This window comes from Macrotis lagotis, chromosome X (genome assembly GCF_037893015.1).
Source record: "Macrotis lagotis isolate mMagLag1 chromosome X, bilby.v1.9.chrom.fasta, whole genome shotgun sequence".
Lineage (NCBI taxonomy): Eukaryota > Metazoa > Chordata > Mammalia > Peramelemorphia > Peramelidae > Macrotis > Macrotis lagotis.
The window spans coordinates 363793692-363816402 of NC_133666.1; the positions used below are offsets into that span (position 1 = coordinate 363793692).

General features: G+C 31.8%; 1 protein-coding gene across 1 annotated transcript in view; it reads right to left on the reverse strand.

Annotated features, from left to right (window-relative positions):
- The window catches only part of CDH12 (cadherin 12), a 597774-nt gene that overhangs the window by 432549 nt on the left and 142514 nt on the right, over positions 1–22711 (reverse strand). The gene's annotated exons all lie outside the window — the stretch shown is intronic.

Sequence of the window (22711 nt, forward strand, 5' to 3'; positions counted from 1 at the left end):
GCTCTTCTGGACCATATTGCCTAACAAAATTTTGTCAAGGTCCACATAGAGAATGTACTATTTATTTATGATTATGATATAACCCATATTACCAATGAGAAAATAATAAAATGTAATAGTGCTGCATGAATAGGCTTTGAAATCCGCCCGTGGCCCACAGGCCAATAAATAATCCAAATAAAAATACAGTAATTTGAGGTAGAGGAACTTTAGTGAAGCAAAAAAAAATGGAAATTAAGTAAAGATAAAGATTTTTAAAAGAATATTAGGTCTTAGATAGTCTAATGTAAGACCAGATTAATAATCAATTTAAAGGGACTGTGAACTGCTCATCAGAAATTTCAATCACTTCTTTTTAGGAACCAAAGTTAATAGAAAATAAAGAAATTTGAATACTAATGTGTATTTCTTTATTTTCTTAATACTTTATCCACATTTGCTGGGGTTTTTTGGATCAAAAACATTAGATGATGGGAAGCCTGCAGTAGTTTTTATATCTCTCTCTTCTGAATTAAGGACAATGAAGCAGCATCTTCTGAGTTTAAGATACAAATATAGCCTCTCTGATTGTAATATTCCCATGAATATATTTCCTATGCCAATTCCACATATAAAATCTCCCAAAAGCCATTTGCAAACATTGGGTTAATATTTTTCTACAATCTCTCTCTGATTCTGAATTTCTACCTTTATCTTTTAGGCTTCTTGATCTGTGTTCTTAGACACAAGATCCTTGTTCACTCTTCATACATGATTGAATGAATGAATTGATGAATCAGATTTCTTTTTAAAGCTGTTATGACATGCCAACCACCATACTAATTGCAAGGGATAATGATATAAAAAACAATAATGACTTCCCTAGGAAATCACAGTGATAGTGAATAGAGACATAGGATAATTGACAGCTCCTATCCAGGAATTTCCATTTCCAGAGAAAGAAGTGCAAAAAAGGGTGAGGAATATTTATCAACATGAAATTGACTAGAGAATAGGTAATGGAGTCTGGGGCTATAGGGATGTGGTAAACACTTTCCAATAAGAACAGAACCTCTAGGAGTAAGAAGATGTAGTAGCATGTAGTGACCAGAGAATTAAGCAAAATCTCTAGTTAGCACCTTTCCATCACATCTTGGGACTCACTTTTTTTCTGATTATAAAAATCCCAGTAACATCTTATAGTATGTATCACACAGTGATTCCAGATTCATAATAGTAATAATGTCTTTTTTTCCTTTCATTTTCAAAAAAGAGACAGAGAGAAGGAAGAGAGACAGAGACAGAGACAGAGTCAGAGTCAGAGTCAGAGACAGAGTCAGAGACAGAGACTCAGAGAAAGATGGACCTAGAGAGAAACAGAGATGGTTCTCTTGCATTTTGCCACAGTTGGCCCAAATACAGTATAGAATTCTCAGTCCTAGGATGCAAGTAGAAGATTACTGATAAGAATTGAAAAGAAAGTGACCATAAGGGGCAGCTAGATGGCACAGTGGATAGAGCACCGGCCCTGGAGTCAGGAGTACCTGAATTCAAATGGGACCTCAGACACTTAAAAATTACCTACCTGTGTGGCCTTGGGCAAGCCACTTAACCCCATTGCCTTGCAAAAAACCTAAAAAACAAACAAACCAAAAAAACCCAACAACAACAACAAAAAAAAGAAAGTGACCATAAGTATGAACTGATAAGGAAATCAGTACAAAGACGAGCACAAAAATTTTAGTATCTGAATTTTAGTTATGTGGAACAGGAATTATTAGAATTGTTCACTTTGATCTCAAAACATAGAACCAGAAGGAAATGAGGAAGTTGCAGAGAAACAGATTTAGAAATGATGAAGGAAAGAACGTTTTAGTTCTTTAGTCTCAAGTGGAAAGGGATACCTTGAAATGTCATCATCTTCTTCTCCTTCTGCCATGAAGGTCCAAGAAAAGGATTCACAATTACTTGTCAGGTGAGTTGTTGAGGGGATTATTGCTTAGTTCAAGGTTAGACTTAGCTATTGAACTTTGATTCTGTGATTTTTTTTGGGGGGGGGTGGAGGAATGGGGTAACATCTCATACATAAATTCATTAAGCTGTTTTTATCAGTGACAAAGCAGGTTAGAATTACTAGGCTATAGTAAGAATAAAACTTTAAAATAAGGAAAGAATGACAAGTCTTCAAAAAGGAGGATGAAAGAGCAGCAAAGAAATTTTTCACTTTTAAAAGAAAATGCTTACCATGGAGAAACAAAACCAATGTTTCTTAAAAATTTCTTCCTGTTTCCTTGCATACATTCCATTTGAGCTTTTTCATGATTTGCTACTTTATGGAAATGGACTAATTTTCTGTTTGTATGAGTCATATTACCCCAATGCAAAATTAATTCCTTGTTTGATTTCAGATTATGCCACTATATTTCCTCAGTTGTTGTTAAGACATGGCTTGTATCATGAACGTTTAGTGATGTTATTATGACTTCACTTTTGCTAATCCATACCTAATACATAAAATGCTAATAAGAGACCTTGGGTTTTTTGCATGACAAAAGATCAGAAGTGTTTGGGAATTACCTTCTCATGCTATATCTCTTACAATGAAAGGCAGGAATAGAAATAGAATTGTGATTTTATTAGAATAGGGAACAAGATGAGGAAATTTCCCCTACAAACACAAATTGCCATTTTATTTTCAAATACAATTTTTAAGAGTTACTTAGAACCACAGCAGTTGTAAAAAAAAATAACACCTTGTCCAAAGACACTGCAATATCTATCAGAGTTAGGATTGAAATAAATTCAGGTCTTTCTTCCTTTGAGGTAAGTTCTCTATCCACTTTGTCACACTGTGTTTAATCTTGTAATATAGTTACACTTGAGATAGATAATTTTAAGTAATATTTGTCTAGTTGTAGAAATGGAAGGGATAATGGTGGTATATTATTTCAATCATTAAATGAATTCAATGTGGAATAGTGGAAAAATATTTGACTTGATGTAAGGTGAGTTATTGGTTCAAATCTAAATCAACATGTACTTGTATAACTATGAGAAATTCACTTAACTTCTTTTATCCCAGCTTCAAATTATTTATTTGTAAATAAATAGCATCAATAATACCTCAAATATCTATCATCTGGGTTCTAGTGAGGCTTCAATAAGTTAATATATATATATATATATATATAAAAACATAATTTATACAACTCAAATAATGTGTTATTAAATGAATGACTTCTATCTGCATTGGAGGTGTCTAAAGCAACCTGAAACAAATTAAAGTGCAATAGGGAAATATTTAACAAAGCAAAATAAACCGAAGTATAATATATCAAAAATAATATCACATTTTAAAAATAAGTCAATATATGGTCCATGAAGATCTTTGTGTCTGGATTAATGGCCTCTTTCTTGTTAAACTCACCATCATTGCTGTATATCATCCCTAACACTTGGGTCTCTCAATTTCTACATTAAATGTCCCAGTGATAGGGTGCTCTTAGTACAATGAAGCAACCCATTACATTTTAAATAAAATTGGTAGTATATTAAGTAAGAAATATTATTATATTCATGCATACATATGGATATAAACATATATGGATATTAATATGTGTTAGTTCATACTTTATAGTATATGCATTTGTGCATAAGATGTATATTATCTATGTATATATGTATATTAAGTAGAAATCTTACTCCTCACAATTCATAGTTTTTCTTTTTAGTTTTCTTCTTTTTTCCTCTAAAATACTCATTATATTTACATTAAAATCTAATTCCACAGTCCTGAAGATATTTTAAAATGTCATATTCTTCTTATCTTTTCTTCTCTTGAATAAATATCCTTATTTCTTTTCATAAATCATCATATGCATTATATCATTGCAGCTCCCAGAAATGACAAATAATGTCAAATTCAGTTCGATTAAATGTTTATAGGTATGTATATGTATATGTGTCCATAAAACACATGCATATATACATACTTTATACATTTATCTTAATCTCTATCTACATATACATATAAATACTTCTATAGCCATAGAATTTTGGTTATATCTCTATCTTTATATGAATAAATATACATAGTAGAAGTCAATGTATAAAATGTCAAATGGAGACCTTATCCTAAATTAGATTTTTAATTTTGCAGGAGGCACAAGGTGCATAAACAAATAAACCTAAATGTAGCATATAAATAGCTACAACAGAGGTATAATCAAAGTAGAATCCTCAACAACCAAAAAAAGGAAATTCTGCTGAAGGTCCAGTGTAACATCTAGACAGAGCTTCTCCAAGGAAAGTTAAAAATATGTGTCAAAAAATTAAAATAGATGCCTGGACTGATACTCAAATGAATTACTGTATGTAAAGCACAATGCAAAGGCTAAAATTCCATAAATTCTACCACTACCACCACTATCACCATCTATTCTCCTCCTTATCAATCATCATCATCATTATCTAGCATAAATTGACAATTCAAAACCTAGTTTTGGGATGAATCAGCAAAAGACTGTAGGGATCAAATATAGTTGTCCTTCAGGATATAAATGCTTGAATAATAGGAGAACTAACATAGAATAAAGTCATTGCATAAGGAAAGGAGGGAGAATTGGGTGTTTTATGTTTACATGTTGTGTATATTTGTGTGAGAGGAAAAAAAGGAAAATTTCACTGAATTTCAACATACACTAAGGATATTAATGTATAATATTAATATATAATGTCAAGTTTATGATCTGATTTTCTTTAATTACTCATTAATTTCTTTTCTATTCTGGTAGTTTATAATATATGCTGATTGTGTTTTCTGTTTCTGCCTCCAATGATCATCACACAAATATTTAATATTTTCTTCATTGTTTCTAGTCCTTACTTCCTGTATTTCTTTAATATATGTATATTCATTTTTTTACTTTTTTTTTGCAAGGCAATGGGGTTAAGTGGCTTGCCCAAGGTCACACTAGGTAATTATTAAGTGTCTGAGGACGCATTTGAACCCAGGTACTCCTGACTCCAGGGCCAGTGCACCACTTAGTCGCCCCTATATATGTATATTCTTTATAATTTCTTTAACAATGCTTTGCTTTCTAGAGAAAAATGGGAATAAAGGAGATGCACTGGAGAGTATCAGAACAGACAGTGGAAGGTCAAGGAGAAACTGCTCCATGGTATCATTAAGAGCATTGATTAAATCTACTGATCATTTAAGTAATAAATGAAACCTGCATTGATCTTCAAATCTGGGGAAATAGGGTTTAAATCTGGGTTCAAAATTTTTAATGAGGAAAAAATGATTAATTTCCATAAGGGGGTACATAAGATAGAAAAAAGTTGTCTGGGATGGGAGGAAATATCAAATGAAATGGATCAGATCTGAGACAAATAAAGTATGTCCATGCCTATGATGAACTAAAGAAAATTAAGAATTATACATAAATATAGTACTGAAGAACTGTGATGTTAGGATTATTGGTTGGGTTGATTTGATGCTGAAGTTAATCGATATCATTTCAAAGAATTAGAATTATGGAGAAAATATTCCTAATCTAGAAGCTGATGACTTTCAGATAAGGTGGGGTCTGTCCTACAGGTTAGTAAATGTCAGTGCTAAAGTGAATGTAATCCTATGGCCTATATGGCTTGGAAAAGAAAATATTTTGCCCATGAAAAAATGAACCATAAGTCCTATTTTGCAGCAAATTCCATCAGTTCAATCTCTGGGTCAGACTAATGAGAGAAGGAATTTATTCCATTGGTAATTCAAAAACAGTGGAATCATCAAAGCACATTTCTGAGGCATTCTGGGAAGATGGTGGGTTAGGTTAGAAATTTCCAGACTCTCCAGATTTCCTCCACAAACAGACATAAAATTACCATTAATCGACTAGAGGAACAAAAATAAAGGAGTAAAGATATTGTCCTAGGACAGGGCTGTCCATCAGGGTCACATGCAGCCTGCCTGTGGGTTCTAATTTTCACATGAAATAAAATAATAACTTAGATGGAATGCATATTAGATTTTTTAATTCCATCACTAATAAATAATCTCACTGATGTTAATTTTCTTTGGTATTTTTAAGCAGTATTACAGACAGAACACATCACATGGAATTTTGAATTGATCTGTGGGATGTGTTCCATTAGTACAACGTAGACTAGTCAGCATGCACATACCTTTATACTGTTGTGTTGTCCTTTGTTGTTTTCTATTTTTTTTTACTTTTCTTCTGTCATACTGATGATGTGTGTGCTCCCACTTTCTAAGAAGTTAAAAGTATCATGACTTTTGTAGCACATCCTAAACCTAACTATGGCAAGAGTACAAGAGTACAAATTAACTATTATATTACTGTACTCTATTTTTTTATTCTGTGTGTGGCCCTCGAATAATTATTTTATTTTAATGTGACCCTAAGAAAAACCTAAGGTTGGACAGCCCTGTCCTAGGACCTAAACTACAGGGATTGAAGTTAGATCTGAGTGCTAGGTAAACACTTCTAGTTTGACTCCACTGAATCAACAAAAGAAAGCCCTGGGGGAAAGTAGAAAAGTCCTCAAAAAACTTCACATCATGAAGGACCTCAAGAAATTTCACCTCAAGAAATTCTTCCTCATAGTCTTGGGAATTTTTAATCTAAAGACTTTTTTATGTCACAAACTTTCATCTAAAGATACAGAATAAGAGAAGAGGGAAGGATACTCTGCTGTTTCTGGAAGTCAGGTCTAGTGGGGCTAACCCGACATGATCTAGGCTGTGGTTGTTGGGGAGGAGGAGCAAGCTCAAGCCCTGTACAAGTACTATAAAGAGTAAATACATTTTCATTTCCAAGTGACTGAGGTTTAGGGGAGGAAGAAAGTAGTTCCTGCGGTTCAAGAGCCTGGACAGAATTCAGAAAATAAAAGAAAGTAGATGAGACCTGACCCTCAACTTGGAATTTAAATTTAATAATATTAAGTTACTAAAATTAAATAAGACAAATTATAAATAAAAATAAACCAACCACTGAAAGCTACTTGAGTAACATCAAGTGGTCACAAGTCCAAAAATAAATCTTGGAAGAACTTTGTAAGGAATTTCAGAAATTATATAATTATGTCAATAGATGCTGATAAAGCCTTTGAGAAAATACAATATCCAATACTCTTAAAAACCACTAGAAAATTTAGGAATAAATGGGGTTTTCCTTAAAATAATAAGTGGCCTCTATCTGAAATCATCAACAAATAATATATGGATTGGGGAAAAACTCAGAACATTTCCAATAAAATCAGGAATGAAACAAGGATGCCCATTATTACCATAACTATTGAATATACTTTTAGAAATGTTAGCTCAACAATAAGAGAAGAAAAATAAATTGAAGGAATCAGAATTGGCAATGAGGAAATAAAGCTTTCATTCTTTACAGATGATATGATGGTATCCGAAAGCTACTTGAAACAATTAACAAATTCATACACACACACACACACACACACACACACACACACACACACATATGGAGAGAGAGAGAGAGAGAGAGAGAGAGAGAGAGAGAGAGAGAGAGAGAGAGAATTATAAAGCACTTCTCACCTAAATAAAATAAAGTCTAAATGACTGGAAAAATGTGAAATGCTCATGGTTAGGTCAAGTTAATACAATAAAAATGACCACTCTACTCAAATTAAATTACTTATTAAGTGCCATATCAATCAATAATTATTTTACTGAGTTAGGAAAAGGTGTAACAAAATTCATCGGGAGTAACAAAGAAGTCAAGAATAACAAGGGAACTGATGAAGAAAAAAATGTAAAAGAAGGAGGTCTAGCTCTACCAGATCTAAAACTGAACTATAAGGTAGCACTCAACAAAACTGTCCAGTACTGGTTAAGAAATAACGCAATAGATTAGTAGATTAGATAGGTTCAAAAGAAATTGTGTGGCAAAACCTAGGCATAGACCCACATCTCACACTCCATACTAGAATAAGGTCAATGTGGGTACAGGATTTAAACATAAAGTGTGACACCATAGATAAATTAATAGACCAAGAAAAATGCTGTCAGCTCTATAGGAAGGGAGAAATTTATGACCAAGCACAAGACATTATAAATTGAAAAATGGATGATTTTAACTATATCAAACTTAAAAGGTTTTGCAATAATAAAATCAATGCTGCCAAAATCAGAATGAAAGCAGACAGCTGGGAAACAATCTTCACAATTAGGAGTTTTGATAAAGGTCTCATTTCTAAAATATATAGAGAACTGCATCAAACTTATAAGGTTACAAATCATTCCCCAACTGATAAATAGTCAAAGGATATGAATAGGCTGTTTTCAAATAAAGGAAATGTTATGTTCTCAAACTTCAGGACAGGCAACATAGGGGAAAAACCTCCAAATAACTATTGACTAGAAAAATGCAAATTGAAACAACTCTGAGATATCACCTCACGCCTTTGAGATTATCTTAAATGGCAAAAAGGGAAAATGATCAATGTTGGACAGGTTGTCGGAGGATCGGGATATTGATGCAATGTTGGTGGAGTTGTGAACTGATCCAACCATTCTGGAGAGCATTATGGAATAATGCCCAAAGAGCAATAAAACTGTTCATAGTCTTTGACTCAGCAATTCCAATTCTAGACCTATATCCAGAAGAAAAATGGGAAAAGTCCCACATTTTCCAAAATATTCATAGCAGCTCTTTTTGTAGTGGCAAAAAATGGGAAATTGAGGGAATGTCTATCAATTGGGGAATGTTTAAACAAATTATGGTACATGAATACTATGGAATACTATTGTTCTATAAGAAAACAAAAATGGTCAGACTCTAGAGAAGCATGGAAGGAATTACAGGATCTGATACTAAGGGTAGGGAATAGTACCAAGAGAACAATGGACATATTATCAGCAATATTGTGAGTAGCTGCTCTGACCAGTACAGAGAGGCAGGACAACCCTATTAGGCTGGCTATGGACAATGCTATCCCTATCCAGAGGAAGAAAAACAAAACAAAACTTAAAAAATGTTGGAGAGGATGTGAAAATTTGGGGCACTAATTCATTATCAATGTAAAATGATCAAACCATTTTGGAAAGCAATCTGAAATTATGCCCAAAGACTTATTAAACTACCTATACTTTTTGGATCAACAATATAACTACTTGGTCTATTTCCAAATCTGATTAGGAAAAAAGAAAAGAACCTATAAGTTCAAAAATGTTTATAGCAACTCTCTTTGTGGTGGCAAAGAACTGGAAATTTCAGGAATGCCAATCAACTGAGGATTTGCTGAGAAATTTGTATTATATGAATGTGATAGTATACTAATATGCTATAAGAATTGACATTATAGAAAAACATTGAAAAACTTGCATTAAACAATGAAGAGTGCGATGAGCAGAACCAAGAGGAGATTATATACAGTAGTAGAAATATTGTTTAAAGTATGACGTTGAGTGAATAAGTTATTTTGTCTATTATAAATATCCAGATTAACTATAAACAAAACATAAGTAATGGACTATCTGCATCTAGAGGAAGGAAAGTATGCATATAACTATTTTATATGTATAAAGCTATTTGTGTTTAATAATAGCCATCTCTAGGATAGAAGACAAAAAAATAATATGGTAATTTTGTTATATATTTGAAAGGAAGCACTTACAAAGTAGATTTACAATTTCATGTACAATCATCTTTTTTCATTGTACTATGATGTGAAAATACTTGTTTTATTCCATAAATTAAAAACAACATTTTAAAAACATTTAAAAATGAGAAATGCAGGGTTTGAATTAAAAGAAGTTGATGGTCAAAATAAGTAATCTTTGAATGGATTAAAAGGAGATATAATTTGATCAGTATGGAAAGCTCCTGGTATGCAAACCATATCTAACAAGAAAGATCTCAGGCATATCTTTGACTTAACAGGGAAATTCACTGGAAAGAGTTAACTACCTGAAGCTCCTAGAATTTAAGTAAAGTTAGAGTTAGAAATTTGAACTTGTATCCTCTCTGTAAGCCCAGTGCTCTGTTCACTAATTTATATTTTCTCTATGAAGATCACATAGCAAATAAGACATTATTGTTACATTAAATCTGAGTAAAGTTAAATAATTATCATAGAAAATTCAAAATGATTCACTTAATCGATAACCTCCAGATCAGATGACCAAAGAATTTATCAACATCTCTTCATTTATAATTTATAATAGCAAATGGATAATGTATGTCTTTCTATTTACTTTCAGGGGAAGATGGATGATTTTGAAGACAATCAAAGATATAAAAGAAAATAAAATATTTTCTTTTAAAAAGATCAGCTATACTAGATTTTACTGTTTTGCCAAGCTTTAGCTGAAAGAACCTCTGATGTTAGAACTTTTGATATTCCTCAGAGGATTTTTCCCCAGGAAGAGAAACTAGGTTTTCCATTTCAAAAAGAAGTGAAATTTCTTTGTTTTGCCAACCTTTTGATGCATATACACATTCTTAGCTAGTATGTTGCATTTAATAGCTTGACTAGCCTTGCAATTCAGAAATTAAAGTTTTACATTTTTACATTATATCTATAGTTTTCCACATTATTTTTATCAGTGAGTTACAAAATATAGCTACATATCCTTAATGAATTTGAGGATCATGATAACAAAAGGAGAGGTAGTAAATAACTAAGGCAAATTTTCATTTTTTCATAGATATTATTCATCACATAGTTGCTACCCTTTTTGATACATATATGACAAATGTTTTCATTTTTTACTCAATAAAATTCTTTTTTCTAGATCAATTTTCAAGAATACTTTTATCTTTAAACAATACAATTAATTACATGTTATTTTTTATCTTCTAACACTAAACCCATGAATTCTTTAAGGAAATTTCATTCATGGCTATATAAATGATGGTCTTAGAGAATTAGCTGATGCACCAAAAGACTGTGTGATTTATTTCCCCTGGTCAAATAACAAGGAAAAGTCATAGGCAAGACTTGAATCAAAGTCTTCCTGATTTTATAAGGTTTCAACTTTAGCAGCCTCTAACCCGGACCCTGATTCTTCTCTATTAGCTTTCCTTTTCACTTTCTGTTTTTATAAGATAATTGCTCCTTTTTGCCTTAGTAATGACAGCAATTTTGAGAAAAATAATATTTTCACATATATATATATATATATATATATATATATATATATATATATATATATAAAACCTTTTCATTTAAAGCATTTTAAAATGCTTCCTTTATTTTTCTTTCTACAATTAAATTATGTTGGGGAACAAACTATTTAAATTCAAATATATAAAATAAATAGAAAAATTTTAACCTGTGGTCTATGAATTTTTAAAAATATATTTGATACAGACAGATACATAATAATTGTCACTTTTGTGACCTTGGGCATGTCATTTAACCCCACTGCCTAAAATAAAAAAAAATTTAAGAATATATTTGATAACTGAATTTCAATAGAATTGGTTTCCTTGATAATCCTATACATTTTATTTTGTTCATTTAAAGATGATAAGAAAGGATGTACAGGTTTCACCAAATTACCAAAAGCTAAATAAGTCAAAAAATGTTAAGGGCCCCTATCTTAGAAATTGTCTTCCTCAAAACATTGTATAATAAGTTTAAAGCTAGATGTGAAATCAGAAACCATTGGTTAAACTCCCTATTTTACAGACCAAGTTATTAAACCCAGGGAGGTTAGACAATCACATAAGTAGCCAGAAAATTGAACCCAAGTCCCCACACAACTGTTTATTTGTATAAGGATTCACTTGTCACTTAAGGATCATTCTTAATTTGTAGGTTACTATTACATTGCTATTGCATATTTTTTTTATAAAAGATAGGGGGGAAAAAAATGAAGAATTAAATCCTACTTTTAAAATATAGAATTAAACCTAGTTTCCTTTATTTCAGTTGTTAAACAGTTATTAATCCCCTAATATGTGTTAGGATGTGTGAAAAACTTTGGGGATAAAAAAAAAAAAAGGCAAAGAGAGTCCGTGCTCTCAAGGAGCTCTCAATTTAGTGAGGGAGACAGAAAACAAATGTGTACAACCAAGTTACATATAGAATTAAGAAGAAATTATTAAAAGAGGGAAGGGACTAGAATTCAGAAGAGGTGGGAAAGATTTTCTGTAAAAGTTGGAATTCTAGTAGTGCTTAAGGAAGCTAATTTTATTTAAAAAAATTTTAAATGTATTAAATAATTTTAAAATAAAAATCTTATAATTTATTTCAAACCCTGAATGTATTTTTATTTGGTTTGCATATATATATATATATATATATATATATATTCACATACATATATATGAAGTATACAACATGTGACCTGGACTATATACTTACATACAGATTAACATTATTTATATTTTATTGCTTTTATTTATCTTGTTGAGACTTCAATTGAGATTGTTGAGTTTACAACCTACAGGTAGCCAGTTTGACTTCTTTAAACTTCTAGAGTACTGAGAGGTTTCATGAATTGTCTAGGGTCACAAGGTGGGTAATAATAGTAATTTGTACAGGGTCTAGTATCATCGCACTCAGTGTTGTGCTAAACACTTATACATACTATTTTATTTGATCCTCACAAGAACTCTAAGAGGAAGGTACTATGATCATTCCATATTACAGTTGAGAAAACTAAGACAAGAAAGTGACTTATGTTTAAATGACTTGCACAAGGTCATACTGTTAGGGACTAAGGCTATATTTGAACTAAAGGATTCCTGATTGAACGTAGCATCCCTATTGATTTCATGTCAAAAAGAAGGATTGAATCCAGTTCTTCCTGGCTGCAAGGCTTGATATTTATCCACTATACTGAATTATCCTGCAAGATGATATTTCTAGAAAAATATATTTTATCTGAAGATCCTCATCTCACTTTTCTACTGAAGAAGCTAGAGGATAAAGTGAATAAAGCTCTGACCTTGACATCAGAAATACCATAGTTCACATCCTACCTCAGTTGCATACTATAGTAAGTGGACAAAACACTTATCCTCTATTTTTCTCAGTACCCTCATCAATAAAAAGGCATAATATTATCATATACTTCACAGGGTTGCCATGTAAATATAATATATGTATTGCAAATCTTAAAGCATGATATAAATGCTAGCTAACATACATATACATATGTGTATATATATACACACACATACACACATTTATTTATGATTTTGAGAAACCTATAGAACCTTTAGGAGAAGGTATTTGACAGATATGATGAGTTCAGGAGACAGCTTAAGACCACCAAAAAGATTTGAGAATAATCTGAATTGTTCAATCATTCATTCATGTCCAACACATCATTACCCCATTCATCATAGTATGGAAGGTCCTACTTTCCTCCACTATCTGTTAAAGTTTGTCTATCTATCTATCTATCTATCTATCTATCTATCTATCTATCTATCTATCTATCTATCTATTTATCTATCTATCTATTCATCTCATCCTCTGCCTCCCCATTTTCCTTTTTCTTTAATCTTATTTGAACCTTTCAGAGCTGAAACAATTGTTCAGAGAATGTGAATAGAAGAAGAAAGAGAATGAAAGCACTCAGGCCAGAACTTTTGAGAAAAGAAAAAAACTGAGTTAAGTGGAAAGGAGACAGATAATGAATTTATAGCAATGGAAGCTGAAAAGGAGCAATTAGGGAGAGAACCAGACAGTAATAATGTCAGGAAGTTAAAAGAAAAAAAAGTGTTTAAGAAGGGGGTAGTTATAAGTTTCAAACTGTCTAAAGTATTTAAACAGATGAATAATAAGAAAAATTCATTAAATTTATCAATTAAGACATACTTTATAATCATTTAATGATACAAAAAAGGCAAAAGATGAGTGGATGGCAGTCACTAGAGAGAATTTTTTCCTAGAGTCTGATAGTGAAAGAGGAGAGATGTATAGGATGGTGAAATAAGAGAAAAGTAGGATTAAGTGAAAGTTAAAAAATTGATCATACTTATAGGAGGGAAGAAAATAGTTGGGCAATTAAAGACTAGAATTATGGATGATTAAAGAATGAGCCAAGATTTGAGAAGAGATAAAAAAGGATGAGACAGAAGATTATATGTGGGTGGAGGAGTTGGTTTTTGTAAAGGGTAAAATTCCCTCTTTTCAGAAGGATGGGTACACAAGAAGATAAATGAAGAAATAGAGGAGTTTTAGGAACTAGAATAGGAAAGAAAAGCAAATTCAAAATAATTCTTAAATTTCTTAGCAAATTCCAAGTCTCACGTTCTTCATTACAAAATGGGGATAATTATGCCTGTTCTAAAAACTCCCTGAAAAAATTAACAAATACAGTATAGGAACAGGATATAAAATAAACCCACAAAAATCATCAGCATTTCTACATATGAACAACAAAATCCAAGAGCAAGAGATAGAAAGAAAAATTCCATTTAAAGAAATTAAAGACAACATTAAATAGTTGGGATACTACTCTCAACAGAAAATCAGAAACTGTATGAATTACAATTAGAAAGCATTTCTCACCCAAATAAAGTCAGTTCTACATAATTGGAAAAGTGTCAATTGCTCATGGTTAGGTCAAGTTAATATAATAAAAATGACAGTTCTACCCAAATTAAATTATTTATTCAGTACCATACCAATGTACCAAATAACCATTTTAGGGAGCTAGAAGAAATTGTAACAAAATTCATCTGGAGCAACAAAAGATAAAGAATAGCAAGGTAACTGATAAGAATGTAAAGAAAAGTGTCCTAGTTCTACCAGATCTAAAACTACTATGAAGCAACAGTCATCAAAACTGCCTGGTATTGGTTAAGAAATAGAGTAATGGATCATTGGATTAGGATAGGTTCAAAAGAAACTGCAATAAATGAGTACAGCAATCTACTGTTTGAAAAGCCCTAAGATATCAGCTTTTGGAAAAGAACTCACTATTTGACAAAAATTGTAGAGAAAACTGGAAAATAGTATGTCAAAAACTAGGCATAGACCCACATCTCACACCCTATACCAAAATAAGGTCAAATTGGTTACAGAATTTTGAAATGAAGGGCAACACCATAGAAAAATTAATAGACCAATAAATGCTCTGTCTATAAGATCTATTGAAAGGGGACAAATTTATGACTAACAGGATATAGACTACATTAGAAAATGCAAAATGAATAATTTTGACTATATTAAATCGAAAAGTCTTTGCTTTATTCACTTTGGCAACAATCAATGTTGCCGAAATCAGAAGGAAAACAGAAAGTTGGAAAATAATCTTCACAAGTGGGAGTTTTGATAAAGGTCTCATTTCTAAAATATATAGAGAATTGCATCAAATTTAAAAGGTTACAAGTCATTCCCCAAATTGATAAATGGTCAAAAGATATGAATAGACAGTTTTCAAATGAAGAAATTAAAGCTAAATACAATCATCAAAAAAATGCTAATGACAAATTAAAACAACTATGAGTTGTCACCTTACATTTATTGGATTGGCTAAGACAACAAAAAGGGAAAATGATCAATGCTGGAGAGGTTGTGGGAGGCTTGGGACACTAATGGATTGCTAGTGGATTTGTGAAATGATCCAATCATTCTGGAGAGCAATAAGGACCTATGCCCAATAAAACTTCATATCCTTTGACTAGCAGTTCCAATTCTAGACCTATATTCAGAAGAAATAATGAAAAATGGGAAAAGACCTACATGTTCCAAAATATTCATAGCTGTTCTTTTTTGTAGTGGCAAAGAAATGGAAATTGAGGAGATGCCCATCAATTGGGGAGTGACTAAACAAGTTATGATACATGAATGCTACGTTCTATAAGAACCATATTGTTCTATAAGAAACCATAAATGGGGAGCAGTTAGGTGGCACAGTGAATGGAGTACCTGCCTTGGAATCAAGAGGATCTGAGTTCAAATTCAACCTCAGACATTTAATAATTACATAGTTGTGTGACCTTGGGCAAGTGACTTAATCCCATTGACCTGCAAAAAGAAATCCGTAAATGGTCAAACCCTAGAGAAGCATGGAATGAGTTACAGGATCTAACACTGAACAAAGGGAACAGAACCAAGAAGAGAACAATGTACATGGTTAACTACAACATTGTGAGATTATCAACCTTGATCGGACCAGCCTCTTAGCAGTTCAGAGAGTTAGGACAACCCTATTAGACTGGCTATGGAAGGAGGAAGAAAAATAAAAATAAGCCCCCCCCCCCAAAAAAAACATTTTAGAATCTTAAGAACACTTTATTAAAAATATTTCTTGTGCCAATCCTAATTCCTTATGCTAATAATGACTAATCTATAAATATACTTTTTACAAATATGTATATATAATATTAATCTGAATTTTCACTCTTGAAGGGAGGGGGATGGGAAGGGAAGGTAGAAGGAAAATTGTAACTTAAAAATATACATGTGCAAATGAAAAAATGTTGAAAATTTTTTATAACATGTATTTTTAAAAATAAAATATCAATAAAAATTATGCTTGTTCTAAGTGCCTCATAGAGATGTTATGAGGATCCAATATGCAAATTTATTAACAAATATCAGATACTATTGTTCTTAGACCATCAAAATTTATATTATGATATAAATTGCTTTTGCTAAATAAGTAAGAATATATATATTTTTTAAATCCTTACTTTCTGTCTGGTACTATTTTATGAATCATTGAAAAATACAAAAGGATTTTAATAGTAATCTTTGACTAGTAATCTAGGGACAACGAAAATATATCCCAGATACATTATGTGAAGAGCACAGTATATATTCAAATGCTAGGATGTTCACTTCATGCCAGAACTGCTCACAAATTTAGGGAAGGAAAATAAAAATTTTCAGGGTTATTCAGTGCTTCAATTAAATAGTTGTGTTTGAACTGAGCCTAGAAATGTAGGATAACAGTTGATTTAAAGGAGGCACCAAAGTAGGTTATCTCAGGGAGAGATTGATCCTTATTCATAAGCATGTAATCCCCAAATAGATGTCAGTTCTTTGAATGTAGAGACATGACAGAGCAGTTTAGAAATAAATACTGTTAAAGAGAATGCTTATGCTACTTAACACTTATTCCAGTCTCTAAGGCATGAAAGTATTGAACATTTTTTTGATTCTAAATATCCCCTTCAGCCCTGAGGAACAATGTGATATAGACAAATACAATTATTTATTAACCTTCTCAATCGATGAATTACTGAAGATGGGAGTTGACATCTCCATCACCTCTTAAGATAGAGACATTTTCCCTGGATACTTTATCAAACCATAACCATGAACCCTACAAACTTCCATAAGCAATATGCCTCTTGATCTTTTCTTCCCATTCCTTCATTCACTCAGAGAGTTGCCAGTAATAATGGTAAAAGGGGTAATATGCCATTCACTCTGATTTATAAACAGCTATTACTTCAAACACATATCAGAAGATCTTTATTGCTAAATAGTGGGGAATTTCAATTGCTAAAACTTGACTCAGTTCTAAAAGAATAGTGAAATGGTAAAAATTTTATCAAAGAAGATGCAGACTAACATTTGAACAGGAAAACCCAATTTCAAAAAAGAAAATGTTGATTTTCTGAAACCAAAGTCAAAGTAAAGTATAACAAACTTATCTAGACATCTTTTATTGATTAGTTTTGTACTCCTAGGAAATCAAGAAGTAAAGTCTCAGATCCTTTATTTCCTGCAACTTTGAACTAAATCATCAATTCTTTTGACAGACTTACAATTTTGGTGGGCTAAAGTTCTCCTGAATTACTGTGTCCTTATAGATCAAGATTCTCTCTGTGTTAAATGTCATTTTCTATTATATCATCCTTGCTATCTTGAATTATATAAACAAAAAATTGTTGACTTTAGTACCACAGCTGAACTAAAAGGAACTTCATGACAAGTGGGATAAAAAAAGAAATCTGTAAATATTGACTGCCTCTATTGGTAATCAGCAATAATTAAATATAAATAAATTTGCACTTTACCTTTCAGTGTGTGGTATTTTGCTATGGTTCAGCAATAATTAAGTACCAAGATTATGAATTAGCAATTCAAATATATAACAATTAAAGAATTATATTTTAAGATCTCAAAGCACTTTAGGTAGTTGCTTTCCCACTGAAATATTTAAAATAATGCCATATAAAATAAGCATTGAAAAGAAAGAATGAAGAAAATGACAAAATGAAGGAAGGAAGAACAGAGGAAAGAAGGAAGGAAGGAAGGAAGGAAGGAAGGAAGGAAGGAAGGAAGGAAGGAAGGAAGGAAGGAAGGGAAAATATGTCTCCGTTCATTTTCTTGGTGGGATAGGTTTTGCTTGATTAATGTTGAATTTCTAAAGTTCAACTAATATCACAGAGGACCTTAGGCTCGGGAGTCCCTAACCCAGTTAAAAAATTCAACTTAATTGTGGACCCAAGGTAAGGCTAAAGAACATAGCTACTGTAAATGTACAATTTTCATTGTTTTTGTAGCCACAGAAATTCATGGAAAACTATTTACTATGGGATGGAAGGGATGTGATATAGAGCTTGTGATCTCTGTGCTTAGAAGAAGCTTTCAAAGCAATTAAATCATTTATTGTTTCATTCTATCAAAGCAATGTAACAGATGAAATTGACTTAATTAACCAGTCAGACGTTTGTCATACCAGCTTGTAAGCACTGATCCTTAAATTTTTAATGTGCACATTGACACCTCAGAATTTGGCAAATGCTACAAATCAGAGTTTGATTTATGTTTTGTTGATGCTCAAGATTTAAGCAAGTGATTGAGAAAATATTAATAATGCATATTAAACTCAAAAGTATTTAGTCTTTTTTTCTTAAAGTTAGTTGTTAAATGTTTACTAGAAATTTGCTGAATTTAAATTTCTCAAGTGTGAGGATGTATATAATGTTAAGATTAGACAAAGGACCAATACTTTCAAAAACTGTAATGACAAGTTACAAAATGATTGTTTCCCCCATTTGTTTCATTGACTTAATTGTGGTTTTACTATTTGGATATATGTACCTATAAAATACAGAAAAATTGGGTCTCAAATATAAAATACCTTTGGTTTTTCTTCAATATTGTTTAATTATTCCCTTGATCATTGGGGCTTCTATTCTATAAGTAATATTTCTTGAAAATTCAGCTGTGAATGTTATTTCACAACTTGAAACATAGAAAGGTTTGAGGGAAACTAGCAAAATTAATCTAAATGGAGATAATATAAGAAAGAAAATATGTAGGAGAAAAAACTACATATCAAAATATTAAATTTCATCAAAGAAAATGTTACAACATATATTCATTTTAAATATAAATGCATGTTAAAACATACAATTTAAAGGGGGAAGATAGGTGGCTGAAGGGTTAGAGCCCTGGAGTCAGGAGTACTAAGTTCAAATTTCGCCTCAGACACTTAATAATTACTTAGCTGTGTGGCCTTGGGCAAGCCACTTATAATCCCATTGCCTTGCAAAAACCTAAAGAAAAACCCCAAAACCAAAAAAAAAAAAAAACCCCATACAATTAAAAAAAAAAAACAAAAGAAGCTTAGAGTTGGAATGTGACACAGGATGTGGTCTAGTGGTTCTTAACATGGGCTTGATGAAATTTTGCATTGCTTCACTTTATTTTAATTTGACAATTTAATTTCAATATAATTAATTGTGTTTGTAATACAATGTATTTTGTGCATTTGAAAACCTTCCTTTCATTGATGAGATTTTCAATAAGAGTTTCCATGATACAAAAATGGTTAAGCAACCCAAATAGGAGGAAAATTCCTACAGTCTGGGGCAGATTCAGTTCTTTCTTTGTTTCATTGGGACTATACTTGGCATTTAATGGACGTAAAAAAAATGACTATTGAGTTTACTTGATTTGAACTGAAATGAACCTATACTTGAGCAAAGGCCATCATCCTCTACAAAAGATAAAAGATCATATAGACTATTTGAAGTACTGGATGGGAAATGGGAGAAAACTTCCAAGATAGCCCATCTGTGTATAGAACTACTATAAAGTATTCACTCATATTAATGCTACATTTGTATTTTTGCAATTTCCCAAAGGGACAGAAATAAAATAAGTCTTACATGTTGTCCAAATAATCTTGAAATATCTATCTCCAGATATTACAAGATATTCGATATTTTGACTTCATATTTACCTGGTTCCTTAAATTAACTTCATATAGCCTGATTTAAAGGTTATTCAATCATTCTGATTCTTCCATTGTTCATTCTCTATTATATATATATAATATATATATATTATATATATATCATGCCAAAAAGTAAGCACAAAGAAGTGAACTATATGTGAATTATATTCTACATGTTCTCTGATAAAAATTGAATAAAAGCAGTACTATATTTTGCCACTTTTTATCCATGCAGCCTAAATATAAACTACTTATTGTAGCTGCCATATTGTATTGTTAACATACTGAACTTGCAGGACTTTATCAAAGATTGCAGGATCCTTTATAAAGGGATTTGATTAGTTTTCAGAAGAAATCAAAGCTATGGATATTCACATAACAAAGCTCTAAATTAGTATTATTTGGAGAAGAAATTGAAATAACTGAGACACCACCTTATATCTAACAGAAATGACAAATCATGGAGGGGATGAGGAGAAATAGATAAAGAAATTTTGGTGGAGTAGTGAATTGGTATTTGTTCTGCTCATCTTGCTCAGCATTAGTATATGCAAATCCTTCTAGGCTTCCCTGAATTCCCATCCCCCTTGGTTTCTAATAGAACAACAGTGTTCCATCATATACAAATACCACATTTAAGAGAACATTATGGAACTTGTCCAAAGTCAACAATACCATAACTACTCTATATTCAAAGAAGAAAGGAAAAGGACCCATGTGTGCAAACATATTTTTACTAGCTCTTTTTGTGATGGCAAAGAATTGAAAGAAAGCTCATAAACTGGGGAAAGTCTGAAGAAATTGTGAAATGACTGTGATGTAGTTCTATTGAATTATAAGAAATGACAAGGGGGTGATTTCAGGGAAAAAATATGGCAAGAGCTCTATGATCTGATATAAAGCAAAGTGAGAATAGGAAGGTCATTATGTATAATAATAGCAATGATGTTATTAATGATGACTTGACTATTCTGATCAATACAGTGATGCAAGAAAATTCTTTATTTAATTCCCTTTTATTTTTATTTTATTTATTTATTTTTGATTTATTTTTGATTCCCTTCTTTTAAAACCCTTCAACCCCTCCTGCCAAGCTCAATCAAAATTTTCTGTCCATTTATTCCCATTCATTTCTCCTCATAGAACAGGTACAAGGAAACATTTTTCTTTTTTTTTTTAGGGTTTTTTTTTTTTTTGCAAGGCAATGGGGTTAAGTGGCTTGCTCAAGGCCACACAGCTAGGTAATTATTATGTGTCTGAGGCCGGATTTGAACTCAGGTACTACTGACTCTAGGGTTGGTGCTCTATCCACTGTGCCACCTAGCCGCCCTAAGGAAACATTTTTCTACAAAGTGCTATTTGGACTTTTTTTATAAAAGAAAGATTTTGTTTATTTTTAATTTTATAATTTTGCTTCTAATTTTGCTTCCCCTCCCCCACCCCCACAGAAGGCAATCTGTTAGTCGTTATATTGATATAAGTATACATTGATCTAAGTTGAATGTGATGAGAGAGAAATCATATCCTTAAGGAAGAAAAATAAAGTATAAGAGATAGCAAAATTAGATATACGATAACTTTTTTTTTAAATTACAGATAATAGTCTCTGTTCTTTGTTCAAACTCCTCAATTCTTTCTCCGGATACAGATGATATTCTCCATTGCAGATACTCCAAAATTCTGCCTTATTATTTCACTGATGGTATGAGCAAGTCCATTAAGGTTGATCATCACCCCAATGTTGCTGTTAAGGTGTACAATGTTCTTCTGGTTCTGCTCATCTTGCCCATCAGTTAAGGCAAAACTTCCTAGATTTCCCTGAATTCCCATCCCTTTTGGTTTCTAATAGAACAATAGTGTTCCATCACATACAAATACCACAGTTTGTTAAACCATTGCCCAGCTGAAAGACATTCACTTAATTTCCAGTTTCTTACCACCACAAACAGGGCTGCTATGAATATTCTGTACAAGTGATATTTTTATGCTTTTTTCCATAATCTCTTCAGGGCATAGACCCAGTGTGGTATTGCTGGAACAAAAGGCATGCACATTTTTTGTTGCCCTTTGTATGTAATTCCAAATTGTTCTCCAGAAAGGTTGGATGAGTTCACAGCTCAACCAACAAGGTATTAGTGTCCCAGATTTTCCACACCCCTTCCAACACTGATTATGGTCCTTTCTGGTCATATTGGCCAAGCTGAGAGCTGTGAGGTAGTACCTCAGAGATGCTTTAATTTGAATTTTTCTAATAAGTAGTGATTTAGAGCAATTTTTCATATGACTAGGGATCACTTTGATCTCCTCATCTGTAAATTGTCTTTGCATATCACTTGACCATATGTTAATTGGGGAATGGCTTGTTTTTTAAAAAAAATTGACTCAGTTCTCTGTATATTTTAGAAATGAGTCCTTTGTCAGAAATACTAGTTGTAAAAATTGTTTTCCAATTTGCTACATTTCTTTTGATCTTGGTTAGGGTGGTTTTTCTCTGTGCAAAAGCTTTATGAATTAATATAATCAAAATAGTCTAGATTATTTTTAATGATGTTCTTCATTGCTTCTTTGGTCATA